General features: G+C 34.6%; 1 protein-coding gene across 1 annotated transcript in view; it reads right to left on the reverse strand.

Annotated features, from left to right (window-relative positions):
• The window catches only part of Csmd3 (CUB and Sushi multiple domains 3), a 1,279,636-nt gene that overhangs the window by 1,198,137 nt on the left and 66,310 nt on the right, over positions 1-15,189 (reverse strand). The window lies entirely within an intron of this gene.

Below are 15,189 nucleotides of genomic sequence, written 5' to 3' on the forward strand. Positions count from 1 at the left end.
ACAGAAAATTGAAAATATTTCCCATTAGATAAACTTCGTGACCAAAAGTGTGTTTGATCTTCAAATGACATTTTCTGGCATACTTCTCAGTAATGAAATGGTATTTGCATGAAAGTTGGGAACGTTTCCCTCATAGCTAGAAAGTTACAATCCCTGGTGCCCTGTGGGTAACAGGACTATCATAGTGTGAAATGGTGTCATTTACTATTTTAATGAGAACTCTTCAGCCCAAGGCAAATTATCGGAGTAGGCACACAGATTCGCCTGCTTCCCGGAGTGCTTTCACTTTTCTAATCATTACGGGAGGTATTTCTCTGCACTTGAGATTTTGCTCTGTGTGACATTTATTGGTTCCATTAGTGACCCACACCTGTTCTTTCTGATTCTAATAAGAAAAAAAGTGGCTTCATCAGATTTGTGTGTTTAAGAAGATAAAGTGGACAGATACACCACCTTCAAAATACCCTTCTTCTTGAAGATGTTCTTTGTCTTCTTAGTTGTTCTATTTTAGTCGATACAAATTTTAAAGACAGCTCTTGCTTCAAAAACCCACAATGATGATCGGGTGGTTTCGATGCTAAATGATAACACAAGAAGATAAATATGTTGAATTTTATTTTTCTTAAAAATTTTCTCAAAGCAAAATATTGAGAAAGTCAGAATATTGACCTATTGCCATCATCACTCTTTGGGATAATTCTACGCTGTGCTTGATATTTAAAGTTTGTTATTTCCATTTGTAAAACATTATGTCTAAAGTACTAGACTTGCAGCAAAATAATGATTTTACTTATGTGGACATCTTTAATGGAATGAGTAATACATATTTAATACCTAAATGCATATTAAGCATCTTGTCCATAAGTACATTGCATATGCAAATGTAGACATAAGTTTAAACTACTGGAAAAATAAATGTGAGATATTTCTCCATTATTATTTTGGGCTGGGAAGACTATGGTAGTTCCAAACAAAAGTTACTTCAGAACGCTTTAGTCTACAGTTCAGCTACTTCAGCCATTTCTGTGAGTGTATCCAACTTATTTTTAATTGTGATGCCTTATCTGGGAAACCAGCAGCTAAACAGCACGTCCTCCTGTGATCACTGGACTACGTGACAGGGCAGGGAGGAGCACAGTAAGTAGTTAAGAAAGATTGACTCTTGGCACTCTCATGAATTCAGTTGTTAAGTATCAGAACATATTGTGTATCTAAGTTATAAGAAATAGAAAGCTCAAATAATATTGGATAACTTTAGCCTGTTTGCCTTTTTTCATTTATGGTTTATGAAATCTTTAGTAGAGATCATTTTCTCCAAATATTAAGTTACTTATATCATACATATCTTTTAATAAAAACAAAGTACTTTTAAAACTTTATAGCTATGCTTTTGCCATCCATATCAAAATTCTAATATTTCACACTATGACAGTGCTGTTACCACAGGGCACCAGGCATTGTAGTTTTCTACCTATTAGGGAAGTTAAATTATACCTCCTGCTCCTGCTTAGACATTGGGATTCCCATAAAAAAATCATATCAAAATTCATTTGGAAGTGGAAGAGACATAGAATAGTATGCAGAGTCCTGGACTACAAAAGCAAAGCACAGGGCCTCACAATCCCTGACTTGAAAGTATACTGCAAAGCTACTATGATTTAAAACAGCATGGTACTGGCAAAAAAGCAGACTTAAGGATCAAGGGAATGGATTTCAATATCAGACACCGCTACAAATGCATTTATTCACCTTGTCTTTGACAAAGGGGCCTAACATGTACATTAAGAGAAAGACAGCCTCTGCAATAAAAAGTTTTGGAAAACCTGGCTCTCTGAATGCCTAAGACTAAAACTCATCCAATGTCCATCATCATGCACTAAGCTAAAGTCAAAATAGATCAAGGATCTCAATATTAAAACAGAAATGCTAAATATACTGGGGGAGAAATTATATAGAAATCTTAAAGACATAAGGTTAGACAGAGAGCTCATAAGCAAAAACCAGTTGGCATGGGAAATAGATTGAAGAATTATCAAATGGGATCTCATCTTATTTAAAACACTCTGTGAAGCAAATGAAAGGGCCAGCAGAGTGAAAAGAGAACACATGAAGTTGGAAAACATCTTAACTAATTATTCCTTAGATGAATAACTTCTCTCTAGAACATATAAAGGATGTAAAAATATCAGAACCTCCAAATTCAAAGACCCAATCCTAAGAAGAGCATTTGTGATAAATATACACTTCTTAGATGAGGAAATACAAACAGTAAATAAATATATGAAAAGATATTCCACATCAATGTCCATCTGAAAACTTCAAATTAAAACATCAGATTCCTTCCCTCTGATTCTAGAAAGAATGGCTAACTATTATCAAGAAATCAACCAATAAGGAATGCTAATGAGGCTATGGGAAAAAGGAGGATTCTCCACTTTTGGTGGGAGTGTAGACAGGTTCAACCACTGTAAAGATCAGTGTGGAGATTCCTCAAAATTCTAGGATTAGTGATCCTCTTCTGCCCAACTATTTCCCTTCTGGGTATTGCCCAGAAGAATGAAAAAACATCATACCACAGGGATACATGTGCCCCATATTTCTAACAGCACAATTTGTAAAAGTTAAATCTTGGAAACAACTCAAATGTCATTGATCAAGGATGGATTAAAAAGATGTGACTTTTATGTAATGGTGTACTGCTCAGCCATAAAGATAAACTCAAGGCTTTCATAGGTAAACGAATGCAACTGGAGATGATACTGTTACGTGAAATAGACCGGACTTGCATGTATAAACATTGCATTGCCTCCCTTGTACGAGAAGCTCAAAGAGTAAATAAGATCCAAGATGTACAATAGATATTGTTAAATGGGAGGAAATTTTTCAGAATGAAAAAGCAACTAGAATGGGGGAAAGGGAAAGGACAGGAGGCAGAACAGAATAAATGTGGATCAGTTATACTACTTCCGTCTCTTAGATCGTTAAAAAAAGTTTATGCTAATGTCAACTGTAGAAATGTTATGCCCATTTCTTATGCATTGTACAACTAGAGATAGCAAGATACAGTCTATTAACTACTGCTTTCCTCTACTAGTTTGTGCAATTTTGTTTCATCTTTTTTCTCTTAAGAAAATTAGTGTTCGTTTTTGTTTTCTCAGTACAAATGTATTTTACTTCAAATATTTTCAGTCCATTATTGGGATTGTTGGTTGAACCCATGGATACATATATGGAGGGCCAGCCTTCAACAGAAGGCTATTGTAGGATATAATAGACTATTATGTGGAGTTCTTGATTAAACAGAAATTTTCAAATGTGCATAGTAACTATGCAAAAATACAGATTTTTTAAGAAAATCTAGACATAGTAAAATAATCCCAAACAAAAACTTAAATTGGTAGAGAAATGTATAACCTAACTAATAAAATTAATGAAAAAATATTAGAAGCATCTTTCAGACAAAGTATCCCTAATATAAACTAAAACCATATTAATCAATGAAAATCACAAACAAACCAGGCATAAGGATATATAGACAATGAATGGCATATCACTGAAGTTACAGTACTATTATATAACATGTTAGAAATGTAACCAATGAGGAATTTGAGAATGGAGAGCAGTGAAATTTACCAAAAGTTTGTGTTCATTGATTTCAAGTTCATATCTAGAATATAAGAGATGATGTGATAATTAAAACTGATAATTCTTTACAAATATATTTAAAAAGATTATTTGTAATGCTAACAATTTTAACACATCTTACATGACCATAAAAAGAGCCAGTAGTCTTACAGTGACTTTTCTTGTTGCTGATACAAAATTTGCAGCCCCACATTTCAGGATGGAAGCACGGATTTTTAGCTCAAAGTTTGTAGAAGTTTCAGTCTATAGTGAACTGGCTCCAAGGCCGGAGGGCATCGCAGAGGATCATTTCAGAGGAAAAACAGTCCATGGAAAAGCAGGGCGGGCAGAAGACTACATAGCAGTCTCTTTTTGTCCCTCTTTTTCCTTCCAGGATAGCCACCTTTTGGTTGTCGCCACCCCCTCCAACTGCAGTAGGACATCTTTAAAGCCAGCGTCACATCCTTCACCCCAGAAATGCACACCCTAGTCCAAGCACCTTCAGAACTCCTCGCGTGAGATCCCACAAGGTTTAGGGGTAGCAACGAGATAAAAGCCATGACAACAGCTAAACAAATTGCTATGTATCAATAGTGTGAAAAACAGAAAGCCATTTTAATATTATGAATGTCCTTAACACATTCTGACCTAGAAATTAAGAAAGAAATTCATGGCTTGCATGAAAATTTGCAAAGTATAATTTTATATTAAACAGTAATAATGGTTTAAAAAAATTCTTGTTGTGGGGTGTAGCTTGGTGGTAGAGTGCTTTGCTAGCATGCATGGGGCCCTTGGTTTGCCCCCAGTATTTGCAAAAAACCTTGTCTATTCCAAAAACATGTATACCTGCATGCAAGAAGAAAAGGCAATGAAAAAACTCTAGGATTTACTGAACTAGAGAGTGCTGAGGTACTGTCCTGAGGAGTGCAACTGAGAATACTGAGTCTCTAACTGTGGAGTTTACATCTTCAAGCACCCAACAGTTATAATGTATAGCATTCATTCTGTGTGATGTCTATCTGTTTGAATTTTCCAAAGAGACAAGGAAACTATTAAGTGGACAGATGCAAAAATGAACAATAACACAGAAGCAGAATAAACATAAAAGATCTTGGTAAAAGTAACAGCCAGCACCCCATGTCATTTCTCCTCATCCCAGGAAGTAAAATCCCCTGCAGACACTAATCACAATATGCTATTTCATCACTTACGCTGGTATACTACCAGTAAAATATGCTCACATAAGAATCATAAACAAATTACTTTAAAAAATATTTCTAACCTGAGTAGCAGAGACACGCTTGTGTGTTACAGCCTTACAACTTTAGCCCGGGGGAAATTCCTTTTCATGCCAAGAAAACCAATACCGTAATTTCTTATATGCCTTGGTAGGAATGAGATTCCTTGAATAAGGGAGGGTGCTGGTGTTTATTTCCACTTCCGTGTCTCACAAATACATTCCCTATATGAGCAGAATCAATTTAGATGGATCATGTTTAATGATATATAACTTCCATGACACACTCGTTTTTCAAGGTTCTCTAGGATCACAAGACAGACAACCAATGTTTTGAGGAGATGCAGCTTCCCAAGATTCACCTGGCCATGCCACCCGCAGTGCCTTAGGGTGTGCATACGGCAATCGACACCTGCATAATGGGTTCTGTGTACCTATTCTTGCTAAAAATAAGCATACAAATTGTGCAGGTGCAACAATGAAGGTGATGCCCATTGTGTTTTGCGATCCCAACTCCCCAACAGAAGGAGGGGAACTGAATCGCTCTGCAGCGCTAATGCGCAGCCTGTCCACACAGAAGTAACATTTGTGATTCATTAGATACTAAATCTATTCAATTGATTTTCATAGGGGGAACTAATTAACCTTTTATCTCATTCTCAGTTTCAAAGGATAAGAATAAATGTAATCGAAATATTCATGCAGAAACTCCTCTCCCTATTCAAGTGAAAGCATTTAAGAATACAGTATGAGGTTTAAAATTATTTTTGTCTTAGAAGCCAGTGTTCCTACAAAATAGAAGCCATAGAGAAAGCAAAAACCCTTAGAATGCTTTAGTGTCTGATGCTTCTAGAAGTTGAAACATGTTGAAATGTTTTGCAAAATTGATTGCATTTTTAAAAATAAAGTGTAGCATATAATTGAGCACTGTAAAGTAACAGTAATAATTTGAGCAAAATAATAATATTATTGATAATTTAGATTTTAGAAGGCCAGATTAAAAGTCTTACATAGGGGGCTGGGCAGATGGCTCAGTAGAATAAGTGTTTCCTTGTCAAGTACAAGGGCCTGAGTTCCGGGAAAAAAAAAAAGGCTTACACAGTTGACATTATTTATAGATTATAACAACTTTGTAGTATAGATAATATTCTAATTCTCTCTTATCAATTTAAAAACAACTTAGAGAAGTCAATAACTTGAAAAATTAGTCATGATTAACACTGATAAGTCACTTTGATCCCGGTTATTCATAGGTATTAAATTTGATCATTTTGCCATTATTTTAAACCAAAGCATGAGGTTAATTTGTTTTGAATTGTTAGTAAAACTACCCAAAATAGTTTACTGAATGCATTTATTTGGTACAGGGCCTTGCTATGCAGCTCAGTCTTGCAGTGATCCTCCTTTCTCAGCCTCCCCAGTGCTAGGATTAGAGGGGTGCACCACCACGCCCGGTTTTGGGATGTGGTACCACGGCTCGAAACTGAGTCCTTATGCTTGCCAGGCAGGCACTTAGATTGCTGAGCTTTCTCCCCAGCCCTATTGAATGTATAATTAGCTTCCTTCACTGCTAATTGTTTGTATGTATCATTCATTTTGAATATAAGTACTTTAATTACATATACATTTTGCAAATATTTTTTCCTGTACCTGAGTCTGTCTGTTTTGTTCTGTCAGTGGTTTACACTAATGTTTGCTTCTGGTTGTGACAAATCACCAAAGATGGTGGTTTAGAGCAACAGAAATTTTTTCTCATCCATTTCTGGAGAGCAGATGGACATATTCTTGGAGAGTTTGGTTACAAAGGAATCCAAGTAGCCACCACAAACTGGAAGCTAGAAGAAAGGGACTAATTCTCTACCTGAGTTAGAGCTCATTAACTATTGGACTTAGGTACCACCCAGGTAATAAAAGGTAATTTTCCCAGGACAAGATTGTCAACCTAATATATTTGCAAAGACCCTTTTCCTTACAAGGTGGCCTTCACAGGCACCAAGGATTTGGATCTTACCTCTTGACCCAGACACCCTGCAGCACAAAGATCTCTTAAATTTCAATGAAGTCCAACTTGCCAATTATTTTCATTGACAAAAACTTTTGCAGAGTGTATCTAAAGCTTCAACACAGCCAAATGCAGACTTGCATTGATTTTTCTCTTGTGTACTATCCAAGAAACATTATAGATTCCTATTTTATATTTAGGCCTGTCACCTCATTTTGGTTATTTTTTATGAAAAGTCTAAGGCACCAGTCTAAGATTCATTTGTTCCAGAACCTCTTTTAAAACACTATATTCATGTTTAATCATATACTTGATCTAGAGCTTGATTTGCTTGTCACAGAATTCGTTTTTAAAGAGCTGTACCAGGACACCGTCTGATTAGGAATGGAGAGATAAATAGAAAAGGCACTAAGGTCAATTTGTACATCCTTGACAAAGCTCTGTCACCACACTTTTTTCCCTTTAAATATCCATTGTTCAAGTCATTTCCTTCAAAGGAGGCATTTGAGAAAAAAACAAAAGGCTTAAATGAGGACATAACACTGAGATTTAAAAATATATTTAACTCAATATATAGTCCAGTTTAAATAAATTCTAATATTCTAAAGAGAAAAATGTAACTAATTTCTGACAAGGGGGCACTTGGGGAAAAATGCAAATAGAATCTTCAGATTGAGATGGATCTTTAAACAATATTAGTTATATTTGAAAATTTCTTGCTGGAATAATCTAAGTGGGTTTGGCTTCTTGCTCACTCTCTGAAATACCAGATATATTCTAAAATTTGCTGTCATAGAAAACTGCAAATGAACATAATGAGTCTTCATTTTGCAAGTGCTAGTAATTCCCTGCTAAAATTATATTTTGCAAAAAGAATAAAATGTTATTCTAGAAGATGCCAATGTATATTGCATGGGAAAAGCTTCTGAGGTAAAATCTTTTGAAAAGAACTTTAAAAGCTGAACATGCCTCATTATCGTACATTTTTAGAATATCTTCTTAACTCTTTAATGTGGCAAATTATTGTATACTAGGTATCTTAAATGTCTGCCATTAAGGAATTGAAAGTATCAGATGCTTGAATAGATAACTTATTTTGGGGAATTATTTTAAACATAACTCTCTTAGTTGCTATGCCCCCAAATCTTCATATTTGAAAAGCAATAATAAATTTAAAATATTACTACAATGAATTAAATTTGCAAATCATTCAAAGGAAAAATATAGAATCCTTTGTAGACAGAGGTTTTAAGCTTCGATTTTATCAATTCCAATTAATTTTAGTCTGAGTAGTTTGTAAGAAAGTGCTAAAACTAACACTAGCACATTGCCCCTCAGCGTCACCAAACTTAACATCCTCCTTTGTATTTAAAAAATTCTTGTGTATTTTACTCTCAGTATCCATAAAGCATAGAGGTTGGTTGTGTTGTTTTGTTAGGTTGCTTTAACAGGAGAAATAATGTTTATTGTCAGAAAAAAAAAAACAATCAGATTTGAACAAGTCTATTCCATCTTGAACATGAGTACTTTTTACTAAATCTCATCTGACTCATGATTATGTGTAAAAGAGTAAGAATGTTTTTCTTTTATGGCCCCTGCTCTACATTGTTAAAGCAAAGTACCAAAGTATCCCAGGCAGTGGTGTTTTGCCTACTGTCATTAGCAATCCATTTAGGCCAGCTTTTGTTTTGTATTGTTTGCATCTATTTTTACAGGAGACAAATATCTCTTCATGCAGCTCTGGACTGACTCTTCACGCTTTACATGGACTCTCTGACAATCTATTTTCACAGACATTCTTTAAATGACATAATAAATGTGAAGGAGCAACATTGATGGCTAAAACATTAACTTAATTCTTATAAACTGCTTATAAACTGCATCTTATTTGTAAAGAAAAAAAATTGTGAAGATTTTTGGAAAAACAAAAAAACAGTCCCTTACTGTGATCTATATATGCTTTGCCATATTGTTTTGTAAAATCTAATAGTCACTAGTGTTTATGTGATTTTTTCCTCTGCCCAGCAATCCACATTAATAATGTAAAATGAAAGTTTTCTTCATTTAGCCTAAATCAGAATTTGGAAAAGCTAGAACTAATTTTTATGCATATTTGAATGTATTCTTTGTCTCCAAAATGATTACTTGATAAAACTAAAACTTGGACTTATATATTGTGTTTCATACAGACAAAATCTGCTTGGTGATTTATCAGTACTGTAGTGGTAAAACAATGATAGGAGCATTTTGTAAATTCTAGTAATCATGATCTCTTTTATCTACATATCCATTGCTTTTGGGATGATTTGATGGCCACAAACAAACTATGATTACAAAATAGTTACGCTAAAAGGAACTGGATTTATAAGTCAATGATATAAACTAAAGGGGATTCTTATTTCTCCACAATATTTAAAAACACAAGAAAAATAATGTTTATTTAAATGAGATAATTTCCTTGAAGCTAATGTTTCAAAATAGCTTTCAAAAATATGTTAATATTAATACTTTCTAAGGCTAAAGCTAAAGTATTCATGATCTATGTATGATTGACTTAATTAAATTAGAATTTGAATATTCTTCCAGGGAAGACTGTGCCTCGTTAGTATTTTCCTAAATTGAATAAATGTTAGTTGGTTAGACGATATTCATTACAAACTACAACTGTTGATGCTATCAAATCCCCGATATGCATCTTTGATTAGAAACAACACTAGACTATCTATAATTTCTTTATTAGTTATTTTTTTCTTATTCCACATGAACTCTATGACAGTGTTCTTACAAAATTATTAGGTGTTTTAGAAATTATTTATCTAGTCAAAGAGAAATAAAACCCCACATCAAAAGTTTGCCATATTTACTATATCTTGTAAAATTCTAAATATTTATAAATCTTAGATTTCTCCATTGCATTCTGAGTCCAGATGCTGTTTTACAAGGTCTTATGCATAAATGCAACTGGAATAACTTAATCCACAATTAAGATTCCTCCATGATTTTGAGATTGTCTTACTGAGAAAAGCTAAATTCTATACTGGCCTAAAATCATGTTGCCTAATTTGGTACTTCTGACTTTTTTTTTATTTCTTCTATCAGTAAAATATAATCTCCTGAAAATTGTTTTGTGTCCTCTTATCAAAACTCAGGTCTCAACATGGACCACGGATGCATGGAACAGCCTTGCCTGGCCATCACATCTGCAGCAGACCCACTCCTCCCTGTGTTCTCCTGGTCACAATTCTCTTTTATTTTCTTCAATTGCCATTTAATTATGTTTTATTAATTTCCATTATTCTGTATTTTAACTTTTCTGTGATGTAGAAACAATAAGGTATCTGAGTCCTATTCCTACCTGCCAGTTTGTTGTTGTCTAACTATTGCATAATATATAGATAGATCTTTCTTGAATAAACAGATGAAATAATTACACAACCTGTTTGTCCTCTTAAGGAAATCAGAAAGAAAGATTCCCTCCTCACATTTGTTCCCAGATTAGTGTTTGGTGTCAACTGTTAGACAACTGAACTTCGAAGGCAACATTTACCCCTTTGACTAATATTGACACTGCTTCTCCTAGGAAATGTATAAGAGTGATTTTCATTAAAGTTATGCATGAGACCAGACTCAGGAGAAATGTCTGCTGTCAAATTCAGCTCTCAAAGAATAACACATATGGTAGGATTTGTTCTGGATGGACGGGGATCACTAGAAACACCTTACCTCTCTGCACTACACACTTAGAAAGACGAGGTGAGATTATGTTTAGGGTTTTCTTCTGGAACTTCTACCTTGATTCTGCTTTAACGTATGTGTCTGAAATGTTTCCCAGTGCAGTCCACATTTTTTGGCCAAAGAAGCTAAGATTACTAAGACTCATCCAGAACTCTAGGTAGTACCAAAGAATGGGTGTTTTTTGTTTGAAAAAATCTCTGGGACAGAATAGTTACTGAAGCACTTTTGAATGGGAAATGACTCAAATGCTGTTTATAAATACAGCTTGATACATACCATTTCAGCAAGTAAGGAAAAAAAGAGTCTTTCTTCTTCCCATTCCAATAATAGGGTGTTTATCACACTATTATAAATAGTCTCTATTTATTCTTCAAATTATTTATAATATTTGCCATGTACCTATTTCCCATAAAAATGATTTCATCTTCCTTGTAATTAATCAATGAATTGCAGTTCTGTGTGAGTAATAATAAAGATAAGAATACTATTTCAAATCAAAAAAGACGTATTTATTTATTTTTAAGCATTTGGTACAGGGTCTCACTACAGCTCGGACTTGTAGTGATGCGCCTGTTTTCAGGTGAGAGGCAAGACATATCCACCAAGGAAGAAAGGATTGGCAACCTGGCATCCTGTGACAATCTAGAGCAGCACCTGTCTGCACAGGCTTTAAGTGGGGCATGCACTTTATCTTGCCAGTCTCTTCTTTGAAAGAGGGAATCTAATTGTCCTGAAGTTGTTCTGGGGTATGCTATCCTCTGTCAATGAATTGTTGCAAAGCTTACTATCTCCTCAAAAGTGCATATTGCCAAAACACATTGTAAATCATTTATTGAATACATATATACATTTGCATAAAATTATATTGTCTTATTAGAAAAAATTATTTTACGGACTGGGACATCTGAACCCATTCACAAATCCATTTATCTGAATTTTAAAAATGAATTTCCTATTCTCTTTCCCCATGCTGTTAATTCCTCCTAATCCTATTACATGTGTTCATTTTGCATTGTTTTTATTATACTTCATGGCTAGAAGTCTCTTCTAAAATTCTATTTCTATGATGCTTTGTCATTTTGTGAACTTGAAATGCAGTATTGTCCAACTTATTCACATGTATCTTCTAATTTGGCCATAAAAGATATGTCTTGCCTTCTTTAAAAAATGACAGCTTGAAGGAGTTTGGCTTTGTCGAGGAGTTAAGTACTAGAAAGTCCTTAAGATGAATACTGGATTGTTTTTATCCTAGGGATTTGGCTCAAAATGCACTATTCAAGGGTAAAAGTAATTATAAGTATAAATAACAGAAGCTTAGCCATGAGATTTTGATTGTCAAAACTAGGTTCTGAAACACATAGAGGTTAAATTTGTTACACATCTACGTGTGTGTGTTCTAAACTGTTTATAATTGTAAAGTAATATTCACAAAAATGTACTACTTCACTACATTTAGATATTTGAAATAAGTGTGCTATTTTTACATGAGTTAGTTGAGCTTCACAATTACATTTCTTAGCTACATACTTTTTTGTTATACTACTGACTTCTTTTAGTTTATTTAAAAAGTTTGTGCTTATATTGTTTGATTAGTTAAGCATGTCTATATCTGGTAATCTGAACAACTAATTTGAAGATAACAACATGCGATGCATTAACCTTCACTAATCTATTATCTTGTTTCAAAATTCTGTATTATTGGTTTTAATTTTTTTCTTTTTTCATCAAAATAAGAAATAACATTCCAAGCAAAAAAATAGTAATTACTGATTAATAGGAATGCAGGAATAATAGTAAACAGTAATAATAATAGAAACAATGATAACAGTGTCAGAATTAATAACCAATACCAGGTAGACACTACATACTTTTAAAGGAATATCAAAAGCCTATCTAGGGTCCTGGGAGTTGGCTCAGTAGAATAAGCGCTTCCCTGGCAAGCACAAGGTCTTGAGTTCAATCCCTGGTCCCACAAAAGAAAAAAAAAGCCTATCTACTTTATGTATTTGTAGAATTCTTTTCAAGGGACTACAGAACAAAAATTAACTGAATTGAATGGTATATTAACAATATCAAAGTTTTATACATTTTTATCATGTGCATTTGTAAATTACAAAATATAAATGAGAAACACATTAATTATATATAATTCTATGAGGTATACATTTCAGCATCTGCTACATAGCATACAGTCAAAATTGTCTCTGACAATTCCATGAAGTACAGCAGCAACAGAATCATTGTGTTCTTTTTCCCCTGAATTTTCATGAAAATGAAGTTTATTATTAATTCTTCTGTTAATCTTGTTGTCCTCTTACATTAGCTTGTGTGCCATCGAATTGTTCCAATCAAGGGTGCCCTGAAGCTCGGTGCCAATTTGCACAGCACAAAGTGAGGCAATGACAGAAGAAGGTCATCGCAACAGCGAGAGACAAAGAAACACAGATCAATTACTGACCAGGGTTGTAATGGGACTCTCTAAGTGGCATAAAATAGTGTCTGCCACTCAGTTTGGAAAGGAAATAAACACAGTCAAGATACTCCAAAAAATAGCAGAAAAATATCAAAGGAATCCTGAAATAGACCCTGTATGAAATGATTGCATGGATTGTGGTTCTTAGCCTATGAAGCAAAAAGCCAAGCGGGAACTTAACACTTTCCAAATGTGTGAACAGGAACTGATCATGTGGGGGGAGTTCCAGCCACAAAATCACAGCAAGTAGAATAAAATGTAGTGGGAAAGATTTAAAACTGATGACAGGCCGTAAAACGCTACTGCTCTGCTGTAGATCCATACCAGTTAAATAAAATTAAAATTAAAATGAGAGTAAAATGATGATTTCCTCAGAATTTCTAAGTATGCAAGGTCAATTTTCTGCTGATACTGTGGCAATTTGGGAAGATAGCTTTCAGTGTAAAAGAATTAGCTCTTTCCTCAAAGCTTCTTGTAATGGAAAAATTATGTGAAGATGTGGTGGTCGATGCCTACAATCCTAGCATTCTGGAGGCTGAAGCAGGAGGATCAGAGCAAACTCCATCCTTAACTCAAGGCCAGCCTGAGTCGCAAAGAGAGAATTTATCTTCAACCAAAAAGGAAAGAAGAAAGACATACTATGTATATAGCTCAGTGGAAAGACTTCAGGTTCAATCTTCAGTCCACCCCCCAAAAAAATTCAAAGAACTATCATCATTTATGTTACGTGTGCTCACACTAGCGCAGAGGTTCATAGTGCCTGTTGTTCTCTTATTAGTCTAAGCAGTGATCATGCTAGCGCTGTAACCTTAGGTGGCCCCTGTAGTTTCGATGGAGGGGGCAAGCAGGTGAATGCAAGTGCCAAGTCACTAATACCTAGGGCTTCGAATTCTTCATAAATCAAATGATAAGAGCCGGACTGGATGATTTTAATTGATTCTGAGTTGCTGGAGTTTCCTGAGTGCCTTATCCCTGCTCTTAATGCAACGAAGCGGGCACACACCCAGTAGGGGTAGCCCTGATCTCAGCCTCAGAATTACAGGCATTCACAGATTTTGGCACAGAGTTGTACAAATCTGTCTGCTTCATTCCCCATCATTTAAAAACAAAAGCAAAAAAGGAAAGAACATTTTGAAATATCAGAAAATACATGCCTGGTTTCTAAAACAAAATATGCAGAGGTCTATGAGGCTGTAAGATTTATCTGATGCTACAACAGAACTTTTAACTATTTAAAATTAGCATTTTCTTTTGATCTTCATAAGGACTAAATATGAGTCCCAGCAGCCACTAGGACACAAAATCAATCCTCTAATCTTTCAATAACAGTGAAGGAAGGATTTCAACAAGAACTAGACAGGCACAGATGGTATTCTTATATTCTTTGGCTTTGTACACAACACCTGCTTCAATACCGTGCTCAAAACCACTCAGCAAGCAACCAAGAAACTTGCAGTATTGATCTTTCTGTGAAATAAGTTTTCTATTGATCTCTAAGAAAATAAAATAATTGGTGATATTATATTTAATTTTATTGACACAAAACACCTTTTAAAATTAGAATTGCTGATTTTATTGATACTATATATGCCTTTATTTTGTTGATACTATATATGACAGTATTTTAAATTTCAGTTTCTGTATGTACATACACATAGCATATATGAAATAAAAATGTTAATCCATTTAGCTAGTATTTGACAACATCACCAACTTTTTGTTTACTCCTTAAAATCTTTTCTATATGCATAGTATGACAAAATGAAAAAGGCCTTAGAATTCATACCTTTGAGTTATTAACCAGATCAGAAAGTGCAGAGTCTCACCAGTTACCTGAGGTGCCAAATAAAGTCATGACTGGGCGCCATGTCCGAGTCCCCTGACACCCACACCCATGGGAGTCACTACCGTCACCTGAACAGCCAGTGCTGTGTCTGCTGGGAAAGCTCTCTGTGTATTCTTTATGTCATTTCACTGGATGCATGGAATGCAAGAATTACACAGCATCTCCTTCTTTTCGGTCACATTGGGAATTACAGACTTAATTTTTAACTAAATATATCTCTAAAAATCAGGTGTAAATCATCTATTTCTATGCTAGCAGAACAGTCCTAAAAC

This window comes from Octodon degus, unplaced genomic scaffold (genome assembly GCF_000260255.1).
Source record: "Octodon degus isolate 3935 unplaced genomic scaffold, OctDeg1.0 scaffold00118, whole genome shotgun sequence".
In the NCBI taxonomy this organism is placed as follows: Eukaryota; Metazoa; Chordata; class Mammalia; order Rodentia; family Octodontidae; genus Octodon; species Octodon degus.